Raw genomic sequence first — 24,904 nt, 5'->3', positions numbered from 1 at the left:
TCAGGACAAAGGAAGCATTAATTACTCCATTAATATAGTTGATATAATAATAATATATGGAGGATGCTATACAGTCATATTTTGGCACATCTCAAACAAAGGCACATATTGAGGCACAATATTTCTATAGACTCCAGGGAAAATATTGGTGTTTAATTGCACTCTCCTATTATGAAGAATCTTATTGTCTCTATTGTCTGGGAAGTTTACTATGAAGAAAAAATTTTCATCCCTAAATAACTGGAAGTACTCCACAGGTTTCTCTTTGTCAGAAGTATAACACAATCAAATGCAAAGCTCAAAGGGTGATATTTCAAGGCATGATCTCTCCGCAGTCTGACATGGCCCTGTCTGCTTACTGCTCCCCATGTTAGGACTGCATTACAGAGATTCTAATCTCCGAAAAGTTAAGGAGAGAGATGGTAACTGAGAATGTGGAGAAAATGAATGGTCATAGATAATCGGGGAGAACTCCTGAAAGCAGAGATGGGCTGCAAATTTTCTGATAGACAATGTCTGCTGTTGACTAAGAGTGGGTTCTCAGTGTCACTGTATGATGCATTCTTCCTGGCTGGACCTGCTGTTTTCCTCTCGGCTTCCCTATGATTGGAAAGTAGAGAGTCCTCCTATCAAAATGTTCTCTTTTGCTTTCCACCTGCTTTGGGTTTTATGGGCTCTTTGAGGCAGAGACCATAATTCATTCACAGTTCTCTACCGGATATACAAGATTCAGTGACTGATATATTGTAGACAAATAAATGTGTATTAGGCCATGCATCAGCCCTTTCCCTAGTTTGTCCATTACAGACAAAACAAAATAAGACAGCACTTTATATCAATAGCAAAGAATGGTTGAAAGACAGTTACTAAAAGCCAAAGACATGATAGTAGTTTCCAAATGAAAGACAGTGAGTAACTAAAGGCATAAAAAGGATCAAAAGGCTTAGAGAGAAATGATGGTAGGTTTGAAAATAAAGGACTCTTTCGCCAAAAAATGATCCCAACAGACGGAAAGATGTAATCATGAATATGGAGAGTAGGAAGAAGTGCCATGGTCATGGGCACGTGACCTGTATAGCCACACAAGTTCCCAAGCCTGGTTTAATGTTCTGGTGTCACATCGCTACCTTAAAATTCTCGATACATTATGAACAAGAAACCACACACTTCCATTTTTTTAGGGGGCTCTAACAAATCATGTACAAAGGTTTTGTAGGACGTGGAAGAACTGATTCCACTTTCCCTTGAGCTATTTTTAAATAGTATGGCTACCCTTTCTGATTTTAAATATATAACATTATATGTATATATGTGTATGAGTGTGTATATACTTTCAAAGCTATGTTTGCTCCTATAAAATTAAGAACTGAGAAACATATTAAAAGTCCACTAAATTCCCCGAAGTTTAACACTTAGAAGCTGACACTAACATTCTTAATATCCTTGCTACGTCCATTTTCCATGCATGTTTCTCTAAAAAGTTAAAATAATTCTCACCCCCCCACATATATACACACTTTTCAGTTCTTTTTCTTTAGTCTTATACCATAATTAAATACTTTCATAATATTTTATTTAAATGACTAAATGATAATTCAACCATATGGACATAATATGCTTGACTTTCTCATTTACTGTGTTTCATTATTCTTGTATCCTTCTTATTTTTCTACCTCAGGTGTTACACTCGCCTTCAGAAGCATCTGAGACTTAGAAAAACAACAAAACAGAAAGTGGGACTTCCTCATGTAATGAAGGTCCAATTTTCCCTACATGTTAAATACAATATTCATGAAGTAGCAAATAATCCACTTTTTACTATGTATTTGTAACATTATTTGATTGATTTAAAAATGACATTGATTTCTGTGTTACTCAAAGTGGCATTTCCAAACCAGTTCTCCATAAGTTCATGTGAGACTCAAATACACTTTTAACAGAATCATCTAGGAAATTGCTTTATAAACTATTTTGTCTTTTTTTTTTTCCTGGAGATCTAAATTTGTTTTCCTCCAAGGCTGTCAGGAAACAGGGGTAGGTTTATAAATAGATATAGTATGAGAACTGCCTTCTCATTATAAAATATATTATATGTACTATAGCTTTATCATATATCTTTTGTAACATTTCACATGCTGGCCATTAAAGGATGAAGTCATTTTTTGTTTTAAAGAATTAAATGTCAATGAAAGTCCACATTTTTTGAGAAGTAGATCCCTTTGTTTTAAAGTTCAGATTTAGACTTTACAAGTCATTCTCAAAATATCATATTAAAATCACGTCTGGATGTTAGTATGAAATAAGAGCTCACATATACAGTAGAAAAACGGGAATATTCTAAGAAGAACTATTTGGAGATGCTGTAGTACAAATCATTTTTCTTTGTAAATCAGGCAGATAACTTTCTGCAGTCATTGTAATTATGTTTTCAGTATTACATATAACACCAACTACACATAAGTTGTTGCAAAGGGCACTGAGTCTGTGTAGAGTTTTCTTTAAAATAATCTGGAGATTTCAATGGACAGAGTATGTATTAGCTGAATTTCGTAAAGAAATATTCTGCAGGGAGTGCAATAGTTGATTCTAATTTCCACTAATACCATTATACTATACAATCTAAAGAAAGATGAGATGGGCTCTTGCTATATGCCAAGGGCTATGCTACATTCTTTGCATTCACTATTTTATTCAATTCTCACAAACTTCCTAAGAGGTAGATATAATTTTAACACCAGTTTAAGAAGTGAGGAGCTGAGATTTGGAAACATAAAAGAGCTTGTTCAAGTTTATATAGCTATTAAGTTATGGAGCTAGATTTAAATCTTTCTGGTAATCTGAAATTATAGTCCCTTTTCTTAGTGATTCTGCTAAGTTTTGACTAAGCTTTGCCAACTGCCCCCAAGGCCGATGTCTTAAATAACTATAGTACATATCAAAATAAAGAGATGAACACTGGGACAGTACTGTTAACTAGACTAAAAATTTACTCAGGTTTCACTCATTTTTCATGTATTTTTATGTATGTGTATATGAAATTTTATCATATTTAGATTTGTGTAAACACCACTTAAATCCACTTAACATTTTATTTCTAGGGAGAGTTATAGCTTGTACCTAGTAACTAATTCAGTCATGTGCAAAGCAAGCATAGAAATAAATCAGAGATAACACTTGCAAGGCTGGAGTCAGCTTGAATAGGCTGAACAGGCTCGATCTCAGGCATTTACAAAGAGGAGCATCTACACAGATGAGACAAACAAAGTCCCTTGAGAAGGGATGGTGAAGTCTCAGAGAAATCACAATCAAGCAACAGATCTAAGGAGACGGATATAGGATTCAACACTGGAAATAAATCGAAGAGGCAGGAACTTGCAACATGTGGTTAGTGGTCATGCAACCATAAATCTTAAGCTAATGGCACCAGCACCCGTTTCTGCCAAAATATTGCTGGGCCCTGATTCTATCTTTTGTTGAAGATTAGGGAGGGTGAGTCAGAGAATGGCAGGTTGGCAATGAGCATAAACTCTCTCAGCAATGAAAGTATTGAGTTTGCATGCATTGCAGGGCTGAACATTTGTCAGGATTATCCAGTCACTTTAGATGAAGAAACAAAGCAGAATACAGTACCCTGGAACTCTCTCAAACATGATTTTTGTGCTGTCTACATCTGAAATACTTTCCCTTCACCTATTCCCTTTTAATACCTAGCCTTATTCAAAACAAAAGTGCATTACTTTAATGTCCAAGTTTCAACCCGAATTGAAAGCCTCAAATGAAAGCTTCTCTGGGACATGAATCTTATGGTAGTCATTTTATTCATAGTTGATTATTTGGCATGTGCTGAATTGACACACATTGATGTTCAATAAATGTAGGCTAAATGAATCAAGAATGGCATGTACTGAATGCTCAATAAGTGTCAAAGTGGGTGCTATATACTTCAGATTTATTCCCATCAACACTGATCAAGAAGGCATTTACAGAGAAGCTAAGGCCCATCGTGGTAAAGCGACATGGTAAGACCACACAGCTAGTTAGAAAACTATGATTGTATCTAAAGCTTCCATCACATTTACTTTTTGTTTTTTCCGATCACTGAAAGAGCCACTTTGTGATCTAATTTGATTGATTGCTTTAATATAATAAAACCTAAAGTATGGAGGGAAGGATTATTTTTTAAAGCTAAAATGGAGTATGAGTAACTGCTCCAAAGTAGGAAGCTATTTTATTTGAAAACTCCAAGGTATAAAGAGGCAAAACATATTTTGGAAATCAGAAATGATGTTTCAAATTCATTTTAGAGAAGAATAGCAAATATTTGATTTTGTGTGAGGCAGGGATAACAGAAGAGAGTTGCTATTTGTCAGAAAGAGGTACAGAACTACTTAGAAAGAAAATAGCTCCTTACTTCTTGCTTAGTGAAGAGCGATTGGCAGGAGACATCTTTTTCATTGCAAAGACATCTTTTTAGCCTTCCGGTCTGCTTTGGCTGAACTTACTCCACATTCCCCTCTCCCCTTAAAAAAATGTTTCCATATTCCAGCTTACTGTAGTTTAGTTTTGCCATTCCAACTTGAAAGATTGAAAGAGAAAACATGAATAAGGATTGAAACTGGAATTTCAAGATAAAAATAATTAAAAATGCAAATGAAGCTGAGAGGGTAGGGGAATAAATTTGAAATCAGATCACAGATTATGATAACCATTTCAGATATTTGGCCCAGAAGCCTAGAGTTTATCTCTAGGTCTTCAGGCTTATTTCGCTATTAATGCATTTAAAAGGGAAATACTACATTTCAAGTATTAAAATTAATTTCTGAAGCTAAACAGTAATTGAAAAATGTGTCTTATATCATGTTAAAATTGTTTTAAAAGTCAGAATACAGAATTTCATCCATGCAGAGAGTGTGCCGGTATCCAAATCATGCATATGCACAGGATCTGGTAGGAGGGATGTAAATCTAGAACGCTTACATTTGTTAGCTGATGGGATTATTACTGGAATGGTTCCTTCATTCTTATTTTTATCAATGTCTTAATTGGCTTTGCGCAATAAAAATGATGATTTTTAGCAGAACTAGAAAGTTGCTGTTGTACCCTATGCTCTCCCAGTGAGACAATTTGATGAATTTCTTTCAACCTAAAGTATATTCTTTGGGAATAAATATGCATTTTCTTTTTCTCCAAATGATTTAAAGTTTCTTTTAATGTACAACACAAAATAAAACAGACATTTGGTGAATTCTCAGGCTCTGACAGACAGAGGTGACTATTTGGATCCCTAGTCACATGTACCTTATATCAATTCCCCCCCTATGCTTAACAGGCTCCTATCGTTAAGGTTTTTCAATTGTGCTAATTAGAGATTTATGATAAAACCAGAAATTATTAAAAATGGCCTAATTGGCTACAGTTTTTAAGAGAAATCCAACTATTGTGGAATTTACTCATGAAATATTTCTAATCCATTCGACGTATAAAGTTACAGACGCCCTGATTATATCAGACTGTTGCACCCATAGGAGATTTGTACGTGAGGGCTCACAGTCTAAGCGAGGAGACATCGTTTCTCCCTTTAATTGAAGATGCTTAACAAGAAAGCATCTAATATCTATTCTGAGCAAGTTTAAAATCAGTAAAATATATCTGCCCTCCAAACAACTCTAGATTGTGATAAAGACCAAATGAGGCAATTAACGTAAAATAGACTTGTAATTTTCAAAAGGTGATGCAGATATTATTGTTATGGTAACAGTCAGCCAATAGTGATTTGCAGTACTGAATAATTTCGGTATGTTTTCCTGGAATTATTTCCTCGCCATTTTCATTCTCATAAGAAATTCTGTCACTAGAAAGTGAATCTATTTCCATGAGATTCATTTATTGTCTCTTCTGTCCACTTTATAAAAGACTGTCCTTATTTTTAGTTAATTAATATGTGAAAGTGTTTCAGAACCCTTAGAAGAAATGGCAGATGTACTTAATTGTTGTATTTAACATATATCATGCACCTCATACTCTTACACAATACAGGATAAAACATTGTAAGTGTTGCATAACCATATATTTGCAATTTATTTTGATGTTGTTGAATAAATATCAAAAAATAGATAGTGATAAAAGATTTTAGAGCGGTGGTGTTTGAAATGATCTGCAGGACTAACAAGAATCGCTTAACCACATTTTTGATCACTTAAAATATATCAATATTTATATTAAGTGCATTTGATATAGTAATGAGCAAGATAGGACCTTTGACTTTTAGAGGCTTAAATTTTAAGAAAAAGTCAATTGGAGGTTTAAAAAAGAAGGGCAGTAAAATTTTTGTCTAACAATTATCATATTTAAAACATTCAATTTATATAGGCACAATAAATTTCTCAGATGTTCATTTTGTTTTGTTTTTGTTTTTTAATGCAAAGATGTTCTATAAAATTTGGCTCCATCAGGGAAATTTTAAATGTATATGAAGAAATGCAGTGTTTGTGAGAGTTGTTAATAAAATATAGAGACATTAACTTTTTAGTTGTAGACTCACTCTGTGTTATCTTCTGGTCTTTTAACCTGGACTGTCTCATTGATATTATTGATTTGGCCAACTTGGTTTTGCTGATATCATTTTGATACTTGCATGCAGAAGATGATGGCATTGTTATACACTTAAAATTATCTTTGACAGGTGGTATTTATCCATTATTTAACAGTTATCTGTAGTATCTTTTTCCTCTAAAGTATGTGAGAAACAGGCCACAGAATGTTTTATTATGATTAATTCCAGAGTTACAAAACAGAAGAAAAGTAAAGCAATAGATTGAAAGTAGAACAAGTAAGCTGGGGACACTTTAAAGTGAAAGCTGGGTAATGTTCATAAAATATTCCTGCCAGGCACCGTGCTTTACTTTATCTCATAGAAGTCATATAAGAATTTTTGAGATAAGCGTATCTATTCTGTTTTAGAATGTGGAGCCCAGGGATGAGAAATCTTAAGCATTTTGTCCCCAGAATGAGAACAAAACCTTGGCTCAGGTTTTCCAAGGCAAATACTCCTTCTATTATAATATGTTTTTACCTATTGCAAAAGGTAAAATTAATGACAAAATTAATGACATCATTGTGAAAATACAGTATTTCTAATTAAAATACTTAAGTATATGAAGTGCTTTTTAAAATAATGCAATTATCTCATTTTCATAATGATTAAGCATACCCTTTTTAAAAAATTGGATTCCAAGAAATAACTCATCTTGAACAAGGGAAAGGAAGAAAAGAAGGAAGGAAGGAATGGAGGGAGGGAGGAAGAAAGGGAGAAAGGAAGAATTCTTCCATTAGCACATTTTAGTAAAGAATTCTTATAGTTAGAAAATGCCTAATTTTTTATGATTCCACAGTTTTATAAGTAAAAAGTAGTACTATTATTCAGAACACATGAAAGAAATAATTTTTGTAAAAATCCTTTAATTTAAAATTTAAATGTAGCCCTAGAACCAAAAATAAAACAGACTTACACTTATCAGAAACGATTAATAACCCTGAACTATTAATAAAAGAATCCTGAGGAAAAAAGTGACCAATCTTGATACAATTCACATGGAATTTGATTGTGAATGTGATAAAGTTGAGCAGTGAAACAGAAGAAGAGAAACTCAGGCAAAACCAAACCCATTCTTCCTGGGCCACCACATTTCATTTTAGGCATTCCAGGACAATGTCATATTTTCCATCATTTAGCATGATGAGATTAAGATTTCTACCTGATTTAGGTGAAGACTAATTTAGAAATCACAGAGAAATTTTCCAATTATCAATGGAAAGAGGGCTTTAAATTCTGCTTTTCACACCAGAGATTTTAAAACATTCTCCTAATTTGAAAAAAAACCTTGTGATATTCCCCTAAAAGCCAACTATTTTTAATGGAAACCTAGCACAGGTCACAATGGTGTATCTTGAGCAGCTAACAGTCCCGATAAATTAGATCCACCGCTTTCTAGTCCTGTTAAGTTTAGAAGTATTTAACTACTTTAGGTCTCAGTTCTGTAATTCTTAGCATTACCCTTTCATTCCTTCAATCATTCAGTATTTACTCAGTACCTATTGTGTTCCAGGCACAGTAGTTACAGCAATTAAAAAAAAAAAGTATTTGCATACATGAAGCTGTAATCTAATGAGAGAGAAAGATTTAGGGGTACATGCTAAAATATTAGGTAACAAGAGTATTGAAAAGCAAAGAGAGAAAGGAAATCACAAGCGATGGTTTATATAATTTACATAGGGTCATCAGAGAGCTCACTGAGCAGATAGCATTAAGAATCAGGTAGGGGCGTACATGGTGTGATCAAAGGACAGTAAAAATGTCAATATGGCTGAATCACAAGGAACAAAGAGGGAAATTATAGAAAAATATTTTCTACAGGCAGTCAGGGGCTAGATCATGCAGAGGGCATGATTAAGAGTCACTAAAGGTTGAGAAAGAGACTAGGATATGTTATTCCAACATGAATCCTTATTTCTGGTACTATTTATCCTAAAGAACCAGGATTAATTCATCTTGCATTTAATCAATGCTTTTTTAGGATACACACATTCCTTGGATTTGGTACTAGGCTAGTAAAAGATCTGAAATCACAAGAAGACAGTACTCTTAAGAGGTATGACTATTAAACATTGAAATAAATAAACAAAAACCCAAACATTTTAGTCCATTAACTTCATTTCATAGAGACTCTATGGCGATAATGAACAATATTAAAAACAAAGAATTAAAACAAAGGTTTATGAAGGATCATTTCGAGATGTCACTAATTGTATTCCATTATTTCATTTCATTTCATTTCATTGTCAGTTGTCATGTTTCTTAATACATTCTGGGAAAGCATACTGTCTATAGCATCCAAGAGAAATTTTCTATGCTGTATATATCCTACCTGCATCTATTTTCCTTATCGAGAAACATAAGTGAAGCTGGATGTGAACGTTCATGTGACTTAAATAACTGAGCTAGAATGTATTTCGCCTTGCCAGCACTGGAGAGGTAACCCTGTCTACATTTCACTGTCAGAGTTCCAAATTCAGTCCTTGCTAACAAATTGTAAAATGAACATTGGTAAACTGAAGTATAAGTAAGAAGAACTATCAAAATCCATAACAGATTTGAAACCCCATGCTGAATGAGAGTTTCTGTAAAAAACTGAGACTATTTGCTCTAGAATAGAATAGAGAAGCCTGGAGAACACAACTTCGATACAGAAGAGCTCTCATAAAAAAACACAACCCAGGATGGGATGGGCTTTCCATGGGTATGGATTTAACATCACTGGATACATTACAGGTAAGAAGAGAAACTATGAAGGACCTTGGTTGGAAGATGACTAACAGACTTACTGAATTCTTAAACTTTAGCAAGCTTCTCACATTCTGTTAAAACTAAATGTCATATACATAGAAAAGACTCACAAGATCATTGTGTTCTCATTTTTCCCTATGGCATTTCTGCAAACAGAAAGAAATCCATATAACAGAAGGGAAGGGAAGGGAAGGGAAGGAGGAAGGAAGGAAGGGAAGGGAAGGGAAGGGAAAGGGAAGGGAACGGAAGAAAAGAGGGAAGGAGGGAGAAAGAAAGAGAAATAAAAAGGAAAGAAGACAGATGGACACACAGATGAATATAAACTTCTTTTCCCTCCCCTTTGCTTCTGGGTATATCTGGTACCTACTATTTAGTCATGTGGTGGCAGGAAATTATTAGCATATGATGCAAATAATTTCTCTTACTTCATTATGCAAGATCCATTTATCATCATTGTTTCAAAAAGCCATTTATTTAAGCATTTAAAAATCATATTTTCTCACAGTTGTAGTCAAAATATGCATATTTTCTCTTTGCATTATCTGCATGTTCTATGTTTATGCCAGTACTTAATAAACATTATTCAAAGCATTGCACAACATTCCCAAAACTTCCTACTATTCTATAATTTACTGAACCAATCTCCTATTTCATGATTTTTCACCATTATAAATAATATAGTAAAAATAATTGGGCATAAAATGTTTTCCTCCATGCCGCGGATGGACTCTTATGACAATTTTTCAGAAATTGAGCTCTTGGCTTAAGTAACATAAATATTTTAACAGATTTTTAATCTATGAATAGTAACTTTCAAATGACTAATAACCCTTTCAGACTATTTTAAACATGTTTTAATAAATTGTAATGCAAACTTTTTGAAGACTGTAATTAGTATCTCTGTCAGTCTATGTAGGATACATTTAGCTCAGTTTCAATATTAAAATATTGAGCCAATTTCCTTGGAAAGTTGCGCTGTGTTAATCCCCATCATCCCTCTCACACTTAGGGCTTATTCTATGCCTGTCTCCTTACCAGATTTATCTCACTGCATTTTCAGAACAATCCTAGATGAGGTTTTATTATTTTCTCTATTTTGCAGATGAAGAAACTTTAGTTAAGATTGATGATATTCCTTGTCATACAAATAAAAACAAACAAACAAACAAGAATGGTTGGGAGCAGAATTTATGCTGCCAGGCTCCAGGGCTATTTTTTTTTAAATGAACTATTCTGCTTCTTTATACATTTCAGTAAGGTTTAAAAACCGGATTCTGTCTTTTGCCGGATGTTTGTTTTCTGTAAAGCAGGCTGCGCCCAGTGGTACGGTGCTCATGACCTGGCACTCCAAGAACAATGACAACAACATCAAGCACTGAATTATACTGTTTGCTGATTTCTGTTTGTAAATATTTCTGCTATGGCCAATTTCAAGCTCTCTACATGATACTAGAGAACACGGAGGGATGCAGACAATCAGCTCTCATCGGCTGGCAGAGCCGGCCCCAGCACACCACTGCCTGTGCCACTGATCAGTCACTGCCTTTCAGCTCCCTCTTAATAGTGCCACAACTGGACCCTGTACACATTTCTCCTTTACCGCCTGGCTCTGTGTGAGGCATGCGGATGGAGGGCACTGGAGAGATACTAGAAGACTCGGACAGGAGAGCCAGATTTCCCTCTGCGACTGCAACGTGGTTTCTTTCAACAAATCGATCAATAAGAAAAAGGTAAAGCAGCCAGGATGAGAAATTTCTAAGTCACGTGATGCGTGCTTGCTACCAACCAGCTCTGGCCCATCCTCTTGGGCATTTCATTGTCACTAGCAGTCTGTGTTTCTGTGGCAGCCACATTCTTTCAACAAGAATTACATCTCAGCCTTGGGCTATGGCCGGGGAGCTAGCTACCTTCTAAATTCCTAGTTCTTCCATTGTTCATGTTCCATCAGCTAAGACATATTTGCTGCTTTCTGCATTTGCTATTTTTGAACCTGTTAGAGAGTCTTCTTTAACCTCTTTTAGTAGTTAACCATGTTTCCTCACACCATCACACCATTTGACTGATGCATGGGCTCAATAAATAACTATCAGACAAACAAAAAGTAGAATGCAAATCTCTTACTTTGACCAAAAAGTCCCCAGCTGCACATCTAAAGCCAACACGAAGCCATTCTTGATACTCTGTCTCATCCACCAAGGGATGAATGGCTTAACCTGAAATTAAAATAAATAACAATAATTATAATAATAACAGTAATAACCTGCAGTAAGTATTTATTATATGTTGGGAACATGCCAATATCTTTGTATCGAAATAAAATACGTTCAACTTTCTCTTTCTTAATTTCAAAAATTAAGAAACATACTTATCTTAAAAGGGCCAAGGGCCCAGGGGCATACAGCTATAAGGAAGCAGAGTCAGAACTGTATGCCAGTGACTCTCAAGCCTTTTGTCTTCAAAAAAATATATTCTATTTTTTATAAGTATATTAACTTTGAGAAAATATCTGCTAGAAAAAGAAGACAATCCAATGATGAAATTCATTTCATTATAATGTGTTCCAAATATTTTTTTTTCTCTTATTTTAGAAGTTAAGGAATCTTCTGGAGTTAAAAATAATGCCTATAGTTTCTCAGTCACTTGTTCCACTTGAAATGACTCGGAAAGTAGAAAACTTGCTTCATTTGGTGAATATTTGGAATTTTCCCAGCTAATGCTGAGAATAAAAGAGCTGCCAAATTCATTAATTATCCTTAATATTCAGTTCTCAAGTATAATGAATTCCATTTTCACACATATCTGAGAAAATTACATTGGAAAGTTAATATATCGCCTTTTGCTGGGTTTCCGTGAATACCGCGATGTAAAAGCAGAATTCAGCCTGAACTCATTGGCAGACTCACATGTATCTGCTCACACCTGGATGAGATGTCACTCATGCTCAGCCCCACCGCCCGGCACTCTACACGATAACTTAAAGATGAGCCTCCAATGGTACAACGCATTTACAGCAGGATCCTGTTTCAGACCACAGCAGTCCCAGCGGTGCTTGTAAAATATGTCATCTACTTCACATCACATTTCCTATTCCTCCTCCTACTCTAGCAGGAGCATGTGACTGCTTATGGTAAGCAGGCTATACACAGAAGTGATGTGGATTATTTTCAGGATACTGATGAGCTATCAGTCATTTTCCTTCCTGTGGGACCTAAGAATGTGCTGATGGTGCAGTTAAAACTGGGTTTGTCAGGCTTCACACTATGGGCATTTTGATCCAGGTGATTCTGAGTGTGGGCGCAGGCAGGCACAGGGTCTGTCCTCTACATCATAGGATGTTTAACAGCATTGCTGGCTTATACCCATTAGCTTCCCATATCATTCTTTCCAGTTATGACAGTATATCCTGACATTGCCAAATATCCTCCAGGGGGTACTGGCCCATTTGAGACCCACTAACCTACAAGATGGTGGAGCTTCCATCAGCCTAGTTCTTAGAGAAACTAAATGAATCGAACACTTCGATCATCTATACTATGTAATGCACATGAAATAAGACACATAAACACACGAAATTTTTTTTAAAGAAAAAGAAAAATTTTATGCTAAGCCAATGAGAACTGAGTTGTTTGTTACTGCTATAGAGACTATCCTGATTAATAAAGCGCAAACTTCATCTGTGCTTTTCCCAGGCAAACACATGGATGACTATGGCTTCGATTAATCTATGATGATTGGCACCTTACATTTTATGTCCAGTTTCTTCTCTAACATTCTTAAATTTTATCTGCCATTTTTCACTACTCATTATCCAATTCTTCTAGTGTGACTACAAGTGAATTTGGAAAACTAGGAGTCATACTAGTCATTTGCCTTAACCTCATCTAGCAATGATTCCCATAAATTTTATTTCATAAATATCTCAAACTCCCACCTCCTCTCTGCACTGATGACTATTACCCTAATACACGCTAACATGATATCTGGCCTGGGTCTGTAGAATTGCACTATAACTCCCAGAGTGCATTCTTTATCATGTAATCTGTTTTCTACAGAGAAGATAGAACAATCTTTTAAAAATGCAACTCCGTCCACACAATTCCCATGAATATAACCCTTTAAAGATTTTTCATTTTTCTTAGGCTAAAGACAAAAATCCTTAACATAACCTATTATCTGCACAGGGCTTATCCTCTGTAGTTTTACTTATCATCCCTCCCCCCCCATATTTCTAACATTTTCATATATCAAAACTTGCCATGTATTTTGTCACTTTAGGTCTTTGTCCAGGTTATTTACATGGTCTGGAATAACCTCAGACCATCAACTTTGCATCCTTGAAATCTCAGCCCAAACCTAGTTCTTTGGGAAGGTCTTCTCTGAAACTCTCAACCTGTTAGGCCATGATATGATCTCTTTTAATACTAGATTATTTTTTTTATTTTCCTCTAAATTAATTACCGAGTGAGATTATTTATTAACATTAGTAGTATTACTCCACTATAAACACTATGAGGGTACAAATCCATCTCATTAGACGTTTCATTGACTTTTCAATACATGTTGTAGTGCCTAGATTATAACAGAATCCAAGTAAATATTTTTTAAAGGAAGGAAGGAATAGAGGAAGGAATGAAGGAAGAAAGGAAGGAAAGAAGGAAGGAGGGAAGAAAGATGGGAAGAAAGGAAGGAAGGAAGAGAAGAGAACAAGCAACATTTAAGGTTTTGTAAAGTAAAGAGAAACTGAGATTTCAATCCATATTTTCTTCCTCTTTCATCTACAGGAAAGAGAAAAAAATTTAGGCATTAAAAGAATACTAGTTAAAAAAGATATTATGTTTATTTGGTGTTTGCTACCAAGGTAAATGTTACAGGGTATTGAAAAAATATAGACACATTCGAAGAATATTATAATAATTGATAATAAATTATAAGGTAATATTTTATATAATTCAAAATACTTCCACTTATGTCAACCCGCATTTATCTTGGGTTTTCATTTTTATTCCTCTGTGTTTGTGTGTGTGTGTGTGTGTGTGTGTGTGTGTGTGTGTGTGTGTTGCAGATACATAGCCCTTAGTATAAGCAATATGTCCATGCTGAGTAACTATGCATATCTAACACTAGCAGGGCACTTAACATCAAATTAATTTCCTGTCAAATCCACTGCATCTGTGTTTCAATTACTAAAATTCTAAATTTAGTGAAAATATAAGTATGCTTTCTTATTATCACTACATTAGTATTTCCAGGGCAAACAAGAATAACAACTAAAGTGGTTATTAGGGAAATGGTATTTCAGTGTGAATTTATGCTTACCAAATATAAATGTCTTATTCAGATGTCATTTATGTGATTGGCTCTATTTTGGAGACAAACATTTAAAATCTGAATTTTCCCTTCAAACACAAATAAACACCAATAACTTCCACTTTAAATTGATCCTTTTATCTTTACCTAGACTACGGATTTCTTAGGATTGAATATTCAGATATTTTAAGAAATATACTCTTTCCATAAAGATGCTTATCTTAAATATGTATGACTGAACATGTTTTTGGTTAACCCAGTTGGTCTTAAGGGGCCTTCCAAGGTCCTTTACTACCCATCTTTCTGCACATTAAAAATATGCCTTCTACCTAACCATTCAGCCTAATGAGCTAAGGTCTCAAATGTTCCCTTTTTAACAATGCCCTCTGTTTTCAGCCCAATGGGTAATTTATGTATTGAGTTCAAGAAAGACTTTCACCAAGAATGATTACAAGAGTACTTATAAGTACATTTTCCTGTGAACTCTACAACTAGTAATTTTGATCTTTTTATTAAGGAGTAGGGAATTTCCAAATGATTTTAAAATGGGAGGCTATCCATATATGCAAATACAAGCATTTGGCATGCTTATATTGCTGAGAAGTTCTTTTTTATTAAGGAGTATATTGCTTTCTGCCTCTGTTATCATTGCAGAAGGCAGAATGATATTTTGGGAGATTATATATTTCTCATTCTGTTTCTGTCTTGCATTTAAAAGAATGCTTTCCCTCTGCTTCAGCAGATTTAGCTACTACTACATCTTGGAGTAGAGGCACCACTGAGTGCCTTTTGCCAAACACATATACCTGGAATAAAGAGTATTGATCTCAAAGCAATACCATTAAGTCAGTACACAAGTTAGTCATGAACTTGAATGCATCCTGGTAAACAGATATTATTCTTTCTTATTAAAAAGGATGATCTTTCTTGCTCAGAATGCAAAATAAAACAAAATAAAAATCTTATGCTCCATATGTTATTCTAAACTAAGCTAAATACACCATATATGTATGCGTGTGTGTGTGTATAATTTGCACCAAATTAATTTCTACTCATAATTTAGGTTTTGGCTCATGTCACTTTTCAAGAAGTCTTCCCAGCTGCTACCACCAAAATGCAAGTGTAAGGGATTTTTTTTTGCCTTACGCACTTTACGGGGTCACTATCCTGTAATTCCTTGTGCTCATCTCAGTTTGTCTTTATGCCTTTATTCATATGATTAATTCACTAACGTCTCTCACCCTCATTAGATTTTTCCATGTGAGAGATACTCTATCTAACTTTTGTCCCCACTGTATTCTCAGAGCTAAGAAAAAGAATAGGCATGTAGTAAGATTCAAAAGGCTTTACTATGTGGACGAATAAAGGAAACGTGATTTCCAGCAGATTTGTCTTCTCAGCACTCTCTGCATTGGCACAAGTTGGTACCAGTTTAAGTTCCGATTTAGTTTCCTGTTTAATAAGAATCATATAGATGACCCTTACCGTCTAGCCATTGCTAGTGGCAATGCAATGTTAATCCAATGAGGATGCAAGCAATTGTGGTTTATAAGCAGCTCTTAAGAGGAAAGCTTATTTAAAGGGAGAAACCTAAAAAATAAAAATGAAGGAAAAAATCACTGATTAGTACAAGAGTAACTCTTGATTTACCTGGTCATTTGGTTATTTATTTTCTTTTATGTTTTTTCCCCTGTACCGTTTCATACTTATGATTTAAATTTTTTGGTGTTTTACAATGCCTTCCAGGGAAAACCTCTGATTTGAGACTAAAAACATTGTAAACAGACTTTTAATTACCATCTGATCTCATTTTCTTACATGTCTCTTTTAGCACTAACGTACAAACTTTAAGTTTTTGACTACCCCCAATTTGAGCTTCAGTTTCTACTCTTTTAAAAATGAAGAATATGGGTGACCTAAAACTTATCCTCTAGTATTGACATTCTGTGATATAGTCTCACGCAACATGGCAAGTAGAAAGCCATATACAAGAGTTTTACTACAATAATGACGCCAACTACATTGTAAATTTATAACAGCTGAATATTATTTGTTCAACAAATGTTTACTGGCTTTAGACAGGATAAAGACAAAAGAGTGAGAGAACAGTAGGAAAAAACAGTGTGTGAAAAGTGAGAAGGATCCATGCTGGTTCACTCATGAGATTTGGTGATCTCCAGAGGGACAAAAAAAATCTTCCCATTGTGCTTTGGAAATGAGAAGGTTTGCCTTGTTGGTAGGGCAGTGGCAGAGACATGGCGGTGTCCATGGCTCGCCTAGGTGGAAAGGGGCAAGGCTTGGAACTGCCTATGGACAGCATATGACATGTCGAACCCTGTGGGCTGAGAGAAGGCCCCAAAGTTATTTTAGAACAGAGACTGACCACACCCAGGGGCAGTATTAAGAATGTCCATTAGGGAGAAAGCATCAGAATGGCATTCGTTTATGGGGAGATTGTAAGGAGTGATGGAGGGTACTGTCTTGAAGTTAAATTTGCAAAGAAATCTAAAAAAATGAAAGTCATTGAATTAATTTTCCCCATTCCACCCAATATTTCTACAGATGATATTTAGAGGTGCCTCATAATTTTCATACCAAGAGTAATGGAAGTCAATAGCCACATATTCATTATCTTCAATTCTGTCAATTTTATGTGGGTATAATTTTCCTAAAATCGTCTCTATTTAATTCAATACTGAACCCTAACCCTTGAAAAGAAAAGAAGAAAAAAAAAAAGCACCACAACATTTTGAGGCTGTGGGGCAAAATTCTGTAGGATAGCTTTCAAATTCCATGATTCATTATCTTTCAGAAAAAATCTGACTTTCTGTTGCCAGTGAAGAGATCCCCATCTTGGACTCACAGTAAATATATATATCCTTGAACTCAAATATCTGACTCTAGGAATTTATCCAGGCACCACACATCAGTTATCTGTTCATTCATTTATGCATGTATTAGAGGCTAAGTTAGGCAGATAAAAGAAAACAGAAGAACCAAACCAAAAGTTGACCTGATTTTAAAATCTCTCCTACCATCTTCGTATGATTTTTTTTTTCCTAATAGAAACCTTCTTTATGAAGTCAGTTAATTAGCTTACTAACCTCTACTTTGAAAGTAAAATTATCTAATTACGCCAGCAATCAATGCCCAAATAAATTTGCCAGTGAAACAGAGGTTAGAAAGTGACACCGTTGGTGTTTTCTAAGTATAATCAGAACAGTTATTGACCTTTCCAGATGGTCATTTTTAAACTTCAGTATTCTGTCAAAGTTCTTTATATAAAATAGCTTTATCTGCCTACATAGTATAATTTCCTATTTTAAAAATTGATTTTATATTAGCTCAAGTAAACCATCTGCAATGCAAATCTTATTAACATACTTCAATAACAGGTTAATTTTTTGAGACCTATATGAACAACATACATGATAATATAGATATTTGGATAGTTTAATACAGTGATTTGTTTTGTTTTGTTTTGTTTTAGCGCAGGGGCATTTAAAGTATGCTCACTTGCTCCCAGGATGAGAATTAATCGCAAAGTTTTTTGAAAATTATAGAAAGATTATCCTTTATAAGCATAGAAGGGGTTAATTCCCTATAAATATACTTTTATTCAATTTAATGGAGGACACATGAGTGCATCAATATAATTTGACTCTTAATCTTTCTTTAAGTGTAAGACTGCATTTTGTGCATTACTATGATAATAAAAGTATTACATTTGATAAACAGAGATCTATTGGTTTTCTACCTTATTCTTTGAACGATGCAATTTTTTTCTGCTCCCCCCACAACCCCAGGCACTATCTCAAGTAAACTCTTTTATTTGAAACTTACAAATACCAGGAAAAGTGCCTTTGGGAAAATATTCTGAACCCCAGAGGATCCTTTGGGCATTTTTCTTTCTTTCCTGAAACCCAGTCTGTTTCAGATTTTTGCCTTCAAGACCACTCTTATGTTTTATCTACCGCTATGCATTTTACAATACCTTATGTCTAAAAGACATCGACATTCTAGAGAAGCTTGGTCTCTATAAAATCATAACTATCAATCTGTGACAGTTTACTAAGGGCTACGCTCTGTGATTTGCATAACACAGTCTATCCCTTAGATCAACACTATATCTATTTGTAAAAACTGGGGTTCAGAGTCCTAAACTAGATGATTCAATGAAAAAACAAACCAAAGATCAAAGAAAAGGCATAGTCAAGATTCTAATCAAAATTATTAAACGTCAGAGTCCTTCAGAAATTTACCATGTGTGTCTCCTAGAAGCTATAAGTGAAGATTTGATGCAGAGGTGTCCAAATGTCTAAACACTTGGAGTCATAGTTTCCTTGTAGAAGCTATGAACAATAATTCACCCTGCATTCTTTTCTATAGCTGTCATTCAAGCATGAGGGTTCTGGTATGTCTTTGTGTTTGCAGTTCTCAATTAAGTTCATGCTAACCCTGTTATAAAAACTACAAATGTATCTAGAAATAAAGCTTCAAGTATCTAGACTTGCATTTAGGTTGAAAAAATAGCATCTCAAAATGAATTGGCCACAAGACCATAACTGCATTATAAAAACCTCCCACGAACAGACTAACACATAAAAACTTCCATATACTAAGTGCCAATAGCTTATGGGATGATTCAATATAATAATAGCAACCCCTCTTACCCTTTCTGCCACATCCTCACAGACTTTTTATCTTCCTACCCCTACGTCTTTACCCCTCACACACGTATTCTTACCCGGATTGTTCCAGCCTACCTTCTTCTAGCTCCCTGAATGTGGTATCATTTCTGCCATCAGCACTATTTTCTTTGCTTAGAAAACATTGCTCCCAGCTCTGAAAATGTCTGGCTCCTTCTCAGCATAGACATCACTCCCTCAGAGAGACTTTCCTCAGGCCAGGTTTCTCAGAAAGCGGACTTGTAAGGTAACCAACCAACTACCTTGGTTTGCCCCTGACGACCTCACTGTCTGTACTGAGAGTCTCGTCTGCTGATAGCATTGCAGCCTCAGGCAACCCCATGGGTCTGGGCGAGGTGAGGCAGTGAGTCAGCATAGATTTTTAGGGGCATGCTCTCCAGAGGTTTCTGGGAAGGGAGTGGGAGAAACAGAGAGGAAAGTCAAACCAAGCAAGGCAAAGTCCAGTGGAGGCAGCTGAAACCAAATCCCAAAAGTGAAACCTGGAGTGTTAAGTTAGGATCTGAGTTTCTCTCAATGGAAGAAGAGATTTGGGCTTTCATAATCCCATACTTGTCCATCAGTGACTAATAGATCTCGGGGGCAGGAGGCGGTGGAAGAGGTAAATTTCCAGGCAGGTTGTGCTTTCTGAGAACGCAGGCAAAGCAGTCACATTAGCCCCAAATCAGGTTTTTAAAGAGTCTCTGGTGTTGTTCAGTAGAAGAAAACTATGCTGAAGCTGGGGAGGAGCACAGGAAACACTTCCCCATTAGAAAAGTCCATCACTCTTAAGTTCTATCATTGTTGCTTTACTTTCTTCAAGGTACTTACAAATATTTAGAATTATCCCATGTGTGTATAACTATCTGTATCGACATCTAAATCTGTATCTTTATCAATATTCATATCCATGCAGACCAAACTCTATGTCTATATATGTATATTTTAATTACTTTTCTTTTTCCACTAGCATTTAGCTCCAAGAAGGCAATAACTCTGTCTTATTCATTGCATAACAGTTGCTAAATAAATATTGGAAAAATCAATTAATTAATTGACATGCTAAACACTATTCCAGCAAAACGAAAGAGCATAGCCCTTGCCTCAACTTCTCAGTTCTTTCGTCTCATAATTCCAATGTCCTTGTTTATTTTTCTGTTTTCTCTTTTCTAAGTTTTCATTGCAAAAAGACAGTTCCTGCTCTGTCATTCTTTAAAAACTCTTCTATCTTGTTAATCTCTCTCTCTCTCTCTCTCTCTCTCTCTCTTTCTCTCTCTCTCTCTCTCTCTCTCTCTTTCTCTCTCTCTCTCTCTTCTTGCTAACTGAGGGAGTAGAGTTTATTTCTTAAAATTGTAAGCTCTAAGTGATTTCGGAGCTCAGGTGATTGCCACTACAGTTTTTCTTCAAACATAAGTGGGGGAATACACTGCCCCTCTCGTGGGGTAACGGTGAGCATTAATGCATGTATAAGCAGTGAGATAATGCCTGGAACATGAAAAACACTTAAGAAATATTAGCTATTACCAATAGTTAATAAAATATTACTAATTTTCATGTGGATTCTGTTTCATATTGGATTAGTTGTAATTTGTTTTTCATTCGCTTCCAAAAAGAATCTAAGATAGCTTGACTCTTATTCAGAGGTTTTATTTTCAGTCATCCTACTAGAAATTGTATTGAGTAGATTATTTACATCTTACTAGAAATGATATCAGTTTTGTACTAGAAATTGAAATCAGCTTTTTTCTCAAAAGGCATTACAGTACATTTCTTATACAAACACACATGTGCATGCATTCATGCACACACACACACACACACACACACACACACTTAAACTCACTCACATGTTCAAGACAAACAATATAAAAAGTAATTTCTTCAGTTGACCAATCTCTTGGAGAATCTTGGCCAGAATTCATTGAAACACCTCTATGGTTTCAAGTGTGTAGGTGAAGAGAGTAACGCAGAGTTGCCTTCTCATTATCTTAATGCATTTTTGTCTGCTACTTAGAGTTTCCTTGATGGCTCACTATATTTAAGATGCTTTTATTTATACTCTAAAAATGCACTACTGTGATTACTCATAAATGTTACTGCTTTAGCAAGTTCTAATGGTCAGTAGATATTTCTTATCACCCTACTCATACTCTGATCTAACAAATATTTTTGTTGTTTTTATTATATACAATATATGTAAATATTTTAGTACATGAATCACATTTTTACTATTTCTACATACTATTTGTATTTGGATTAAATTAGCAGACTTATTAGTGCATTAACACAATTGTTATTTATGAGAAACCATTTACAAGGGAACAGTCTAATGCTAAGTCCTTTTGAAGACATATTTACTTAAATATACAGATAACATTTTAGAAGCCGTATGTGTCCTAGTTATAGACACAGAACCTAGATACAGAGTGCTTACTCAACCTTTATTTGTGTGTGAGCTTGACATGTTGTGCCACCTGTCCATACATCAATTTTCTCATTTAATAATAGCACTTACTCTTAGGGCTGTTATGAGTTTTAATGGATGAATTCATAGAATTCATTGAAGTGGTTTGGCACAGTGTTTGACACATAAAAAGTACAATTTAAGGTGTAGATGTTGTTAATATATCATGATCTTTTGGAATTCATTTTATTCATTCATAATATGTGACAAGTGGACTAAGAGCAGTCCTGCATATATAATTCTTATCAAAGTGAATTTCCTATTGTCAGTGTAATTCTGTATTTATGTCATGATTGCTATTTACTTTTAATTGAATTATCTAAATAGTGTGTTATAGAATCATGAGATTGGGGGTCTAATCTTGACTTTACTTTATTAGTCATATGCCCTCAAGAAACGGAACCTCTGATGTCCAAATGAGATACTAATTATATCTTCATAAAAGAGTAGCTATAAGGTTCAAACAAGATGGCCTCATGACAGTGGAAATTCTTGGTAAACCCCATGAAAAAAAGTTGTAACTAATAGTTATTGTGATAAATGCACATATTACTTTTAGAGCTTATTTTATATTTTCATCATGCTGTTATTTCTCTGGGATAGATATCTCTTTTAGTCTTCATAAAATGTTGAAATACTTTGCATTTAATGATCTCACCTCTAGAGTTATTTCCCTAGCCTAATGTTCAACAGTATGAACAGCAGATAAAATTCATTCTCTGTGTCAACATCAACGTACTAATGGTAGCTCCCTAGGACACTGTGATGCTAAGGATTCTGAGGTCTTATATGAAGAGCCTGTTTTGAGTTACTGTACCTTTCAAGGTTGTGGGAGGAGCCTGTATAGGTTTCTTCTGCCATCTGAAAATAAAGCATTCCAAAGAAACATTGCCTAAGCCAAAATGACTAAAGCAAAGAAGCAATTACCTTAGGACCCATCTTGCTGGCAGATGCAGAAAATAAATGGAGAGAAAGCACAGATGCTCACAGACACAGTTCAAAGCTAGGGCTGCTTGATACTGAGATGCTGAATGTAACTCTCAGGGAAGGAGCTTGGCGGGGCCACGCTCACTGCTCCAGGTGCTCACTGCCTCTAAAATTGCTCACTACAAAACAAATGCTGAACGATAGTTTTGTTTCCCCTGGTTGTTGTTATAAAAACAAAAATCATCGTTGAATTTCTTTCAGTTACTACGAACAGGTACTAACATAGGTCTTTTAGTAAAAGCAAAGTAGCATAATGGGAATTATGGAAAACCAAAAAGTAGGGATACCCATATTTATTGCTTTTAGATTAAGAAAAATGGACACTGTTTTCAACAGGAATGAAAGGCATAAATGCCAGCTCAAATTTGGGTCGAAAGACCTGTAGCAAGAACAACTTATATCTAGTCCCTCATTTTCTGTGTATACTTCTCCAGAAAACTTGAAAGGTGGCTTATCAAGAATAAGACTGAGGCATCCAGGAAACAAAGTCCTAACCCGCTGACAAATTTCAGCCTTTGACATCTTGTTATAGGCAGTTACGATGTTCACTAGAGCCAGAAACATAACCCAATATTTTAATACTAAAAAAAAAAAAAAAAAATCTGATGATGTCTGTAAGAGAGGCTTCCGAATTTTTCTATAAAGACATTTTACTGCCAAATTGCATTTTAATTAATTCCTTCTTGACATTCTTAAAACAAATTCCTTAGAAAAAGGTGGTGGTAACTTTTAATGTCAATACACAAATATTAATTAATTAATATCTCTAAGAAATTCCCTTTTTTTATGTTGAAATTCATTTGTTGATGATTTAGGTTCCAAAGATAAATGTGGTATTTAAGAGCCTGGTAAACACATTTCAACAAATGTGTCTATAAACCAATTATATCTTTATGCCTCATTGATCAGCATGTGCAAAGCTGGGGAGAGAGAATGTCTGTCGTTAATCTGTATGTTGTAACTTTAAATCCTTCTCTAAAGAGCCTTGTATAAACAGGAATGGGACCTTTTCAGAATACATTTCAATTTAAATTCCAATACAGTTTCAATATATTCTTATCTCTTGCCTCCCCAGCCACTTCTCCATACCTCCGCCTTCCCCCTTCGCCATTTTCATTATTGTTTGATTCATGATGACACACTTACTCTCAAGAATTTGATAACCTTTTACGTTCAAAATTGAATTACAAAAAACAGGGAAAATCCCATGCAGTTGAAACAGTTCTTCATTATACTCAACGAAGAAAACTGATGGCAACAGTCCAATAGGACCAAGAGATGTTTGGAGCATAGCTCTATAAATAAGACAGTCTTAAATTTAAAAAACCAGTTATGTTCGAAAGGGGTGTACAGTATTTCTTTCCTCCCCCCAGTCTTATCCATGAAGAGTGCATTCTAAGGCTCCTAGTGGATGCCTGAAATCACAGATAGTACCCAATCCTATGTATACTATCTTTTGTTCTATGCATACACACATTTTCACTAAAAGGAAGCACTTTACGACTTCTCTTGACACATTCGAATTACCAGCATCACTATGCTTATGCTTTGAGGCCATTTTAAGTAAAATAAGGATTATCTGCACACAAGTACTGTGATACTGTGACAGTCGATCTGATAACTGAGATGGCTACTTAGTAACAAAGGAATAGGGATCATCTTCAGAGTGAAGACACTGGACAAAGGGATGAGTCAAGTCCTGGGTTGGGTGGAGCAAGACATCACGAGCTTTCACCAAAGTACTCAGAAGAGGCTGTATTTAAAACTATGAATTGTTTATTTCTGGAATTTCCCATTTAATATTTCTAGACCCTGGCTGACCATGGGTAGCTGAAACCATGGAAGGCAAAATTGAAGATAAGGGGGGACGACCGTACATGTTTTTGTTAGATGGAGGGTTCTGACGAACATGGCATGACTGCATGTCAGACATCATGCCCAATTCTCATCATGTTATGAGAATTGTTTAAATTATTATCACCGCATTATTGACAAGAGTTTTGGGTTCATAAAGTATATTAAACACTCATGAAATCAAAGGAAAAGAAACGGTTGCAGGAAGGCCGAAAACCAGGGAGACGATAGTCATTTCAAACTAGGAGTTAATGGATATTTAGT

General features: G+C 35.1%; 1 long non-coding RNA gene across 1 annotated transcript in view; it reads right to left on the bottom strand.

The window, feature by feature from the left end:
* LOC107513703 overlaps positions 1-24,904 on the bottom strand; it is a 280,405-nt gene that overhangs the window by 129,769 nt on the left and 125,732 nt on the right. The window contains exons 3-4 of the long non-coding RNA XR_001597613.2: positions 16,136-16,240; positions 11,465-11,556 (exon numbers count right to left, since the gene is read on the bottom strand). This is a non-coding gene — a long non-coding RNA (uncharacterized LOC107513703). The remainder of the gene's footprint in view (positions 1-11,464; positions 11,557-16,135; positions 16,241-24,904) is intronic.

The sequence above is a fragment of the Rousettus aegyptiacus genome, unplaced genomic scaffold (assembly GCF_014176215.1).
Source record: "Rousettus aegyptiacus isolate mRouAeg1 unplaced genomic scaffold, mRouAeg1.p scaffold_m13_p_14, whole genome shotgun sequence".
Taxonomy (NCBI): Eukaryota; Metazoa; Chordata; class Mammalia; order Chiroptera; family Pteropodidae; genus Rousettus; species Rousettus aegyptiacus.
This window is presented reverse-complemented; position numbering and strand designations above follow the sequence as displayed.